Source organism: Helianthus annuus, chromosome 1 (genome assembly GCF_002127325.2).
Source record: "Helianthus annuus cultivar XRQ/B chromosome 1, HanXRQr2.0-SUNRISE, whole genome shotgun sequence".
Lineage (NCBI taxonomy): Eukaryota > Viridiplantae > Streptophyta > Magnoliopsida > Asterales > Asteraceae > Helianthus > Helianthus annuus.
The window spans coordinates 8,359,286-8,370,258 of record NC_035433.2 but is presented as its reverse complement, the minus strand read 5'-3'; the positions used below and the strand labels follow the sequence as shown (position 1 = coordinate 8,370,258).

Below are 10,973 nucleotides of genomic sequence, written 5' to 3'. Positions count from 1 at the left end.
GCAATAATGTAATTAAAGGTTTTGACAAGATAGAGAAAACAAGGTTCACACCCGGTTCGGTTATTGCAATCCTAGGGTTCTTACAAGTTTTAGATTTAATTCACTTGAATATGTTATTAACGGATTTCTATCATCAAAGCTTAGGTGCCAATTGTTATCAACGCATACACGGACCACAATGCACTTCGTTACTTCGGACAAGTAAAACCTTTTGAATGACAAGGCATAATTGCACAAACTTATTTCGCAAAGTCAAATTTCATAACTCACTCGACAATTCACAAATATAGTTCAAATGCAAGACAATTGTCAATCAATTCAAATACAAGTCAAGTTGTCACAAAACCAAACTAAATCATTGTTCAAACCCTAGACTTACAATAACCTACACCGGGGTGAAACCTCCAAGAAATTAGCCGCTCATGGTGTAAATGGCACGATCAACGGATGCACGAGACTTGAATTGGGTCATCTTGAAGCTTGAAAATGGATGATTGAATGATTAGGGTTTGGAATGGTTGGTGGTGATGAATGGATTGAATGATGGTTGATGATTAGGGTTATGGAATGAAGATTGGATGGTTTTGATGGTGGGTGATGATTCAAGGTTGTAGGATGGATGATAGATGGATTAGAGATGAAGTCGTTGGTGAAAGATGGCTCCAAGACTAAGTTTCAAACTCCAAATCATGTGTAACTCCCGAATTGAATGAGTTAGAGCCAATAAAAATCGAATTAGACCTCCTTTTGACCAAAATCCCGTTTCGTAAATCCAACACCCGTCGCCGACGGGCCTGACCCCGTCGCCGACGGGTTCCCAAATTTGCTCCTTTGGCCGACGGCCTAAATGACTGGATACGGGCAAACCTTGCATACGGGGTTATCTGGAGGGCGTCGCCGACGGCCTGGACCCCGTCGGCGACGGGCTCTCGTTTGTAAATCCCCCGTTTTCCGCACTCCTTGCTCCCGGTTGACCCGTTTTGCCTCCCGGTGGTCCCGTTTTCACTCCGGTGGCCCGCAAAGCTCCCGAAAAGCTCCTTAAACTCCAATAAACCTGTAAAACACAAATCTAATCAAGAGTAGGCAATTCGAAACTAAAACTTGTGTAAAAACATCAAATTAAACAATTACAAGCACCGGTTTTCAACCACGTATCACATCCCCACACTTGTCTTTTGCTTATCCTCAAGCAAATCTGTTTTTCACTTTCACGTGGGTCGAACAACGAACATACATCCCATTCCCGAGACAAAGGTTAAGGTCTAATGTCATGCTAAAGTTCAAACTCTTTACAATATTCAATGTATTTAGTGGTAACGTGCTTTAGATACGCAAATGGTTACCCAAGATTAACCCGCCCGTAAACTAACAACTCATGCATATCCCTCACAATGTGCTCTCCACTCGGCTTAAAAATTTGCTAATATGTATAATGTACTAGCATTTCCACAATTAATCGCTCAAAAACGATTAGAACACGTACCCGCATAGGCTTGCAACTCAATCATTCTCCACTATCGAACACAAATACTAAGCACAAGTCAAAAGGTCTTTGAGGGGTTGTAACGGGGCTAGGCGAAGGGTAGGAATAGGATATTTTTAAAGTGACTAAGGTGATGAAAAATTCGATTTTTATTACAAACCACTAAACTAAACAAGACTAAATATAAACATCAACTATGAGGCAATAACTTTCGCCTTTTATTCAACAAACTACTAGCACATCTTTTTGTGTTTTTCTCAATGCTTTTTCATTCTTTTTTTGCAACATTTTCTGATTTTTTTTTTTTTTTACAAATGAATCACAACTATACAACTTAAGTTCCTATAATCGAATTTTTCATCACACGGGTTAAAAACGAAAAGGCTTATGGTTATGGGCTAAGTGGGTGATCAAACGAAAGGTCTAGGCTCAAAATGGGCAACTAAGGAGTTTGTTCGGGTAAGGATAGAAAAATGGTTTAAAGAGAAAAAGGTTTACCTAATGCCTTAATCATTCTCGTGCTTGTATTTGGTCTATAGTCTCAAATGTATCTAAAGTTGCAAGTTCTACAATACGCGACTAATGGCCCACTCAAACAAAGAAACATGTAAATATGAATCTATGATGTATAAATGGCTCAAACCTCACGTATAAGGGTATGATATGTGATATGCATACATTGCTAGTTCCTTAGGCGAATTATTCTCAAATAACCACCCGCTAAATACCCGATATGCTTATTAATTTGAACTTGACCATGACAAAAGACCAAATGGGTTGTGACATCCCTCGTTGACTTGGTTACTTGTGCTTTTGAGATTGCTTTGAAAACAAGACATTTTTGAAAAAAAAAATGAAATTTTCCCCCCATCCCCACACTTGAGGTAAACATTGTCCTCAATGTGTAGTGTTTAAATGAATGGGTCAAAATCGAAAATTTTTACTACTCCCCCATCCCCACACTTGAGGTACATATTGTCCTCAATGTGTAAGAACTAGAGTTTTAAAAACGCACAAGGGATGTGACACGGCTAACCTCCCCAAAATTACACCCCGGGAAATAAAATACAATTTACAATCCACTTATTTGCTAACTAAAAATCAAAGATAAAAAGAAACGTATGCACCTGGTTTTTCGCTAGTTCCTCGTGTGCTCTTCATCTTTTCAACAAAGCGGTCGTCTCACGAACATAATGTACCTACAAATCTTAACCCTTGTGTAGAAGCATGCTTCTCACCACCATCAAAATTTGTTAGTTACCTAGTTCTACCACTTTTATGAAATTATTACCAAGCCATACATTATTTCACCTTTGACTTTATGTGGAAAATATTTTACAACAACAATAAACCTAACTCACTTTCGTAGGAATCACGACGGCATTTAGCATATGCACGCAAGCCCTTTAAACCTCCCGATAGCTCGGGAGGACGAGTCGGTCTCGTGAGGGTTATATAGGGAACACACCCACAAAGTTCATTTACCTAGACATAAATTAAATAAAAACGAAAAGAAATAACGGAATAAAATATACAACAACAACAACATAAAACATACCATACCTCTACCGCTGATATCGCTCGTTTGGATCCGTTGGCGGGTTGGGTTGGTATGGATAACCAGTGAGGGCCTCGAACATCTCCCTATAGTTATCTAAGGGGCTTTGCTCCCCTTGGGGCGGTGGTTGGTACGGGATTGGAACGAAGCTAGACCCTACCGCTTCGGGCCAATGCGGAGTCGGGTCGGATGGGCCTTGAGGATAGGGAAGATCGGAGTAATTTGTCCACCCCGAGTGCTCGGCGTAGGGGAGGCCGGCTTGGTAGTCTCTATGGTGTCGCTCCTGATCATGCAACACTTTGGTGTTGTTAAGCGCCATCTGTTGAGAGACGTACATGGCACTCCAACGGCGGCGGTTCAATTCTTCTTCTTGTTGTCGACGCGCCGCTTCCGCTTCTTCCCATGCCCGCCTTCGGGCTGCCTCATCCTCTTGCATCTTTGCTAACTGTTCCATGTGAGATCTTTGCATGGCTTGGAACAGTTCTTGTTCTTCTATAAACTTGTTCATTCTTTCACGTTGGGCTTCTTGAGCCGCCCAATATTCTTGCATTGCAGATCCGTGAGACCCCTGCCAAGCTTCTCTCCTTTGATTGTATTCCCGTCCTTCACCGATACATGCGGAGACATTGTCATATATCTCCTGTTGCCCCCGATCAAAATTTTTATAGGAGGGCACCCGCCTCCTGGTCAGAAAACCTGCCACCTCTGCGTTAATCTCCCTATGTGGCCGCATATATCGTTGCCTCGGCCTTTGTGCACCGGAGGGTTCAGCTGCCTCCTCTTCTTCACCCATTTCCACGTCTTCTTCCTGCACGGGTGGTGCCCCAGAAGTACGGACCTCATACTTGTTCCCCAACTCATCGGTCACAACATACTTATTTCCCGAGAACTTGACCTCTATCTTCCAATTTTTCTTCATGTAAGCCACGTTAAATTCCTCCACCGGCTTAGAGACCCATAGTGATTCCAAGGGTAAGCAATTCTGCTGCACAATCATGGCGCTAATGAGGCGTGCATACGGAATAAACCGCCTCTGGGACGACTCCCTGGTAGCCCATGTGTTCATCATTACTATGTGCCTCCACGACAGTGTTGGGGTCCCATACAGTAAAGCATGCACCACCCTGCAATCACTTACTCTCACTCCCCCACGATCACCAAACCTTGCCAATATGTTCTCAACCGAGATCCCCTGCAAAATCTTTCCCTCAAGTGACATATGCTTCCGTTTCATGTCACCCCCTGGGTGGGTCGGCAAGATAACCTCTATCAACTGCTCACCGTCATTGATGTTCAAATGATTATCCAAAAACTGCTCGATGGTGGGGTAGTCATATGCTTGTGCTCCCAAAGAGTCAAAACGAGCAATACGATTCATGGTCTCGAAAGACATCGTCATGCTCCCGCGAGTAGTCTTCCCCACTAACTTCCACTGTGAAGGGGATTCATTCTTGTTTACGAGCCTCAATGTGGACAACCATTCACATACCTCCGATAAGTAAATCCTGGAGGTATTATCTTCGCACCAATCAAGAACGCTTTCCCATCCTAAACGCTCAAACATTTGTACAATCCCGATGTTCCGGAATTCTTCTACATTCACGGTCCGTTCACATATCACTCTTGTTGGAACCGACGTGTTCACCCCATTCACCATCTTCCACTTCCACAACTTAGCTTCTAACTTTCTATCTTGATAGCTCGACAACTGTTTGTTCTTCTCGTCATCCCAAATTCTAGCACTTTGGCTATCCCTGAACTTTGCCCATTCCCAATCTTGTCTGTACAATCTTGCATCATTTTCCTCAACAGAGCTTATTTGCTCCCACTTCTTCGGTATTAAACCGGAAGAAGACCCAATCCCGGATGATGAAGCTTGACCTGTAGTCTTTTGTCTCTTGCTTCCCGCCATGACTACAATCACAAACAAACAAAACATCAATATAGATTCAACCTTCATTAACTCCCAAACTTTGAACATGAGGTATGATGTTGACAACTTAATTAACAAGTAAACGCAAAATCGCCTCTTTAAACTTCAAACGTCGCTCACTTTATCGTAAACTTATTAATCTCTTGTTAATCTTACAATATCTTATAATTTCAACAAAAGTCAACATCATCTTCATGTTCAATCATGTTCATAACAGTGTAATCACTTCACTATGGTTATGACATACTCAAATTCCATTCAAAACAACTAATCTTGCTCAAAATCATGCTAGCACATCATACATTGTCTAAACAACCTACTCTTAAACCAAAAAGTTTAAAATTTCGGAAGAAAAACACTAATATATAATAATCAAGCATAAATTTAAGAAGAATCCATACCTTTGGTGTTGTTAGACAAGAAGAACTAAGAAAAGATGGCAAACGAGCAATTTGATGAACACCCTTTCAAAAAAAACCTAAAGAACATGCCCAGAAATCTCGCACAATAGCAAGAATTGATGAAAACCGTGTTGGGGGTTTTGTTCCTCTTGAAAAATTACTCAAGATGGACCCGAAAATCAATGGATTTGGTGGAGAATTGAGAAAGTTATGGTAGCTTGAAGGTTTAGGGTTCTTGAGGTGAGATGAAGAAGATGAAGGGAATAGGTGAGTTTGGAGAGAGAAGTCAGAGATTTTTGGAGGTGAGGAATGATGTAAGATGGGTAGGGTTCGGATTTGTGGTGGATATTGAGTTTAGGTGATGTTTGGTTAAGTAAAAACAAGTTTAAAATCGTTTTTAAACCCTGAAACCCGACCTGCAGCGGAGTGAAATTGGGAACCTGTCGCCGACGGGTCCCACCCCGTCGCCGACGGGCAGTGGAAAATTGGTGTGGAGCCGACGGGTTAAACGTCTGTCTACGGGAAAAACTCACCCGACGGGTCATTAGAGACCCCGTCGCCGACGGGTACAGGCTTCTTCTTTTTTTTTTTTAAAGAAAAAATATGAAGTTTTAATAAAGGGACTATGTACATTAAAAATTCCTAAAAATTATTAAAAATGTTTTTGTGAATTTTTATAAGTTAAAATTTTTAAACAAAATAACCGTTAACGGCCCTACCACCCCCCAAAAATTCGTGTATTGTCCTCAATGAACCAAATCAAGTCTAAAACATACCTTGTATCTTCATGACCCGTTTGGAGTGCCCGAACTTCACACAATCAAGAAAGGTTAGTATAAAACGGAAACGATTCACATCCAAATACGCAAACAATTAAACAAGTATACATAACTTTACAAAAAGTGTTACCGGTCCTTTTACTTCCCTCATATGTTGGCACGCTTACCAAGAAACATACCAACTCCACATTTGCGTCCTTTTTCTCTTTGTTACCATCAAGGAATGGTTTAAGGCGGTGCCCGTTAACCGTTTGTTTCGACCCGTCCTTCGGGTCCTTGATTGTAACATCTCCAAGCCTTCCGACCCGTGTAATCACATACGGGCCCATCCACTTGCTCTTAAGCTTTCTGGGGAAGTATTTAAGCCTTGAATTGTAGAGCCAAACCTTTTGACCCACTTCAAACTCCTTTGGCTTCAACTTTGCGTCATGTGCCCTCTTCATGTCATCCTTGTATTTTGAGGCACACTCATACGCTTCTCCCTAAGCTCCTCCAACTCGCAAAGCTTTAGTTTCCGCTCTTTACCTGCATCATCGTATTTCATGTTAACTTCTTTAATAGCCCACCAAGCACGATGCACAAGCTCAACCGGCAAGTGACAATTCCTCCCATAAACTAAACGATAAGGAGTGGTCCCAATAGGTGTTTTATGAGCCGTTCTATAAGCCCATAAAGCGTCATTTAACTTCGTTGACCAATCCTTTCGGTCGGGTCGAACGGTCTTTTGCAAAATTTCTTTTATTTGCCTATTGGAAACCTCAACTTGACCGCTTGTTTGTGGGTGGTAGGGAGTGGCAATTCGATGGTCAACACCATACCGTTTCAAGAGTTTGCCAAAATTAAAATTCTTGAAATGAGATCCCCCATCACTAATGATCACCCGGGGAACCCCAAATCTAGAAATTATATTCGTTTGAACAAAATTGCAAACAACGGTGTGGTCATTCGTTTTGGTGGCAATCGCTTCGACCCATTTGGATACATAATCGACCGCCACCAAAATGTATAAATTGCCATGCGAATTAGGGAATGGGCCCATGAAATCGATCCCCCATACATCAAAAATATCTACAATAAGGATCGGTTGCATGGGCATCTCATCCCTTTTTGATATACTCCCTAACTTTTAACACTCAACACAATTTTTAGCGAAATTAAAAGCATCCTTAAAAATAGTCGGCCAATAAAGGCCACTATTGAGCACTTTGTGCCCGGTTTTGTGACCACTGAAATGGCCCCCACAAGCAAATGAATGCAAGTGCATCAAGACGCTAGGAATCTCCTCGTCGGGTATGCATCTTCGAACGACTTGATCCGGACAAAATTTGAATAAGTCCGGTTCTTCCAACGTGTAATACTTGATTTGAGATAGGAAGTGCAACCTCTTCCTTCTATCCCAATGAGCCGGCAAGTCACCTGTAACCAAATAGTTGACAATATTAGCATACCATGGTAATATTCCAACTCTTAAAATTTGCTCATCTGGAAAAGTCTCATTGATTTCTTCACGGGAAGAATCCTCCACACTCAACCGAGACAAGTGGTCCGCGACCACATTCTCACTCCCTTTCTTATCTCGAATCTCTAGGTCAAACTCTTGTAGCAAGAGAACCCATCGGATTAGCCTCGGCTTCGCATCCTTCTTGTCCATGAGATACCTAACTGCAGAATGGTCAGAATAAACAATGACCTTAGTACCCCATATGTAAGCACGAAACTTATCCAACGCATATACCACCGCAAGTAGCTCTTTCTCGGTAGTTGTGTAATTCAATTGTGCATCCGAGAGAGTCTTACTTGCGTAGTAAATAGCAACCGGTTTCTTATCTACCCTTTGACCCAACACGGCCCCCACCGCATAATCACTTGCATCACACATAATTTCAAATGGTAACGACCAATTCGGTGATTGCAAGATTGGGGCCTCAACCAACTTTTGTTTTAGCACATTAAAGGCATTTTGACAATCTTGGTTAAATTCAAACGGTTGATCTTTTAGCAATAATTTACATTGGGGTTTGGTTATATCACTAAACCCTTTTATAAATCTTCTATAAAACCCCGCGTGACCCAAAAACGATCTAATACCCTTAACATTCGTGGGATAAGGTAAAGTAGAAATAACTTGCACTTTTGCACGGTCAACCTCTATCCCACGACTCAACACTACATGCCCCAACACAATCCCTTCTTGAACCATGAAATGGCTCTTTTCCCAACTCAAAACAAGATTTTTCTCAACACATCTTTTCAAAACTTTTTCGAGTTGGTCAAGGCATGTATCAAATGATGACCCAAATATTGAGAAATCATCCATGAAGATTTCCAAAGACTCCCCCACCATATCTGAAAAGATACTCATCATACACCTTTGAAAGGTGGCGGGGGCATTACAAAGTCCAAATGGCATTCGCCTAAATGCGAAAGTACCATATGGGCAAGTAAAAGTGGTCTTTGCTTGGTCTTCCGGATGTATAGCAATTTGATTGTATCCGGAATAACCATCCAGAAAACAATAAAATTTTTGTCCGGCCAATTTCTCAACTATTTGGTCAATAAATGGCAAAAGGAAATGGTCTTTGGAAGTTGCGGCATTCAACTTCCTATAGTCAATACAAATACGCCACCCGGTTACCGGCCGAGTGGCGACCTCTTCACCTGCGTCATTTGTGACGACTTGAATACCCGCCTTTTTAGGAACTGTTTGTGTCGGGCTCACCCATTGGCTATCCGAGATAGGGTATATAATACCCGCATCTAGCCACTTCAATACTTCCTTCTTCACCACTTCTCGCATATTCGGATTTAGTCTCCTTTGTGTGTCGCGAGAAGGATTTATACCATCTTCCGTGATGATCTTGTGCATCACCACTGAGGGACTAATTCCCTTCAAATCCGCAATGGTCCACCCGATAGCGGCTCTATGGGTGACCAATACCTTCATCAACTTCTCTTCTTGCTCTCCGGTTAAATTGGATGCAATAATGACCGGGAGCGTGCTACCTTCACCCACATAAGCATATTTAAGATGCTTGGGTAGCACCTTCAACTCTAATACCGGAGGTTCTTCCAATGACGGCTTCAACTTCGTGTCTATGCTTTCCGGAAGACTTTCCACTTGATGTGTCCAAGTGGGTCTTCCTTCTTTTGCCGCCATAACCTCCAACTCTTTCATCTCTTCATCCATGCTACGATTTGTTTCTCCTTGCAACCTGTCAAACATGAAACACTCCTCTATTGTGTTTTCCCCTTCGACACTAGTGTCACATAGAGGTATACACTCGTCAACGATGTCCGCCATGTAACATTCATCGCCAACTAGAGGATCCGTTAATCCTGAAAAGACATTTAACCGCAACCGACGGTTACCAAAAGTCATGTCGACCGTGCCCGATTTGCAATTTATTTGGGCATTCGATGTTGCCAAAAATGGTCGACCTAGGATCACCGTTGGTTGCTTGGTTCGGTCCAAAGAAACATAATCTAACACAAGAAAGTCCACCGGATAGTAAAAGTCCTCGACCTTGACTATTACATCCGTGACTATCCCACGGGGTAGTTTAGGGGTCAAGTCGGCTAACACCACGGTGGTGTTAGACACTTGAAGTGGACCAAAATCATATTGGTCATATAAACTACCCGGCAAGATACTCACACTTGCCCCAAGATCCAAAAGTGCCCGTGTCATTTTGAATTCACCCACTTGTATTGAAATAATGGGCGCCCCCGGATCTTGAAGTTTTGGTGGAAGTGCACCCGAAAGAATCGAACTCACATTTTCGGTTAAATCAAGTTTCTTAGGAAACTTGTGAGTCCTCTTTTGGGTACATAAATCCTTCAAGTATTTAGCATATGAAGGTATTTGTTTGATTGCATCTAAGAGTGGTAAGTTAATTTTAACTTGTTTAAAAATTTCCCACATCTCTTCTTGATGTGGACCTCTTTTGTTTACCACTTTCTTAGATGGTCCCAAAAGAGCTTCGGGAAAAGGGGCGGTATTACCCTCCACACCCTTGTCCTTAGCCTTTGGGACGGGAACGGTCGCAACGGGTGTATCTTTGTTAAGTTTTAATTCATTTTTATTTTGACCCGTTCGACCGTTACTACCTTCATCATCACTCGCATCTTCCACCACCCCTTCAACAAACTTGGGTGATGGTGGCTCAACACCATTATCTATCACTCGACCACTACGTAAGGAAATTTTATTTATGGGTACCTCACGTGTGTTTTTCGAACTCGACCCATGATGCTTAGGGTTCACCGTGGTGTCGCTTGGAAGTCCTCCTCTACTTCCGCGAATTTGAGCCATCTCTTGAGCAAGTTGCCCCACTTGCTTCTCCAATGCCTTATGGGATTTATCTCGTACCTCAAACTCTTTCTTCATCTCTTGATTTGAATGATTGATAGCATTCATAATAGCATCCAACTTCGAATTTATTGAGTCATCACCTTGAGAGTTTGAAGCACTACTCCCATTTCCGCCTTGGTTGTAACCTCGTTGATAATTACCTTCACGGTTTTGATACCCTTGGTTACCCCCTTGATTGTAATTCCTTTGGTAACCCCCTTGGTTACCACCTTGACGATTATTGTACGAAGACCCACCTTGACCTCCTTGGTTACCCGATTGAAAATTCGGGTTCATTTGGTTTGAAGCATTACCATACCGGAAATTAGGGTGATTTCTCAAGCCCGGATGGTAAGTGTTGGAGTTCATATCATATTGCTTTCGGTCCCCATACACTTGATTAACTTCTTCGGTGTAGTCATTCGCCCCCGTTGGACATTGTTCCGTCGCATGCCCAATATCCCCACA

General features: G+C 42.2%; 1 pseudogene; it reads right to left on the bottom strand.

The window, feature by feature from the left end:
• Nucleotides 1–668: 668 nt before the first annotated feature.
• On the bottom strand, nucleotides 669–10,571 carry LOC118485437 (annotated as a pseudogene).
• Between the last annotated feature and the right edge of the window lie 402 nt (nucleotides 10,572–10,973).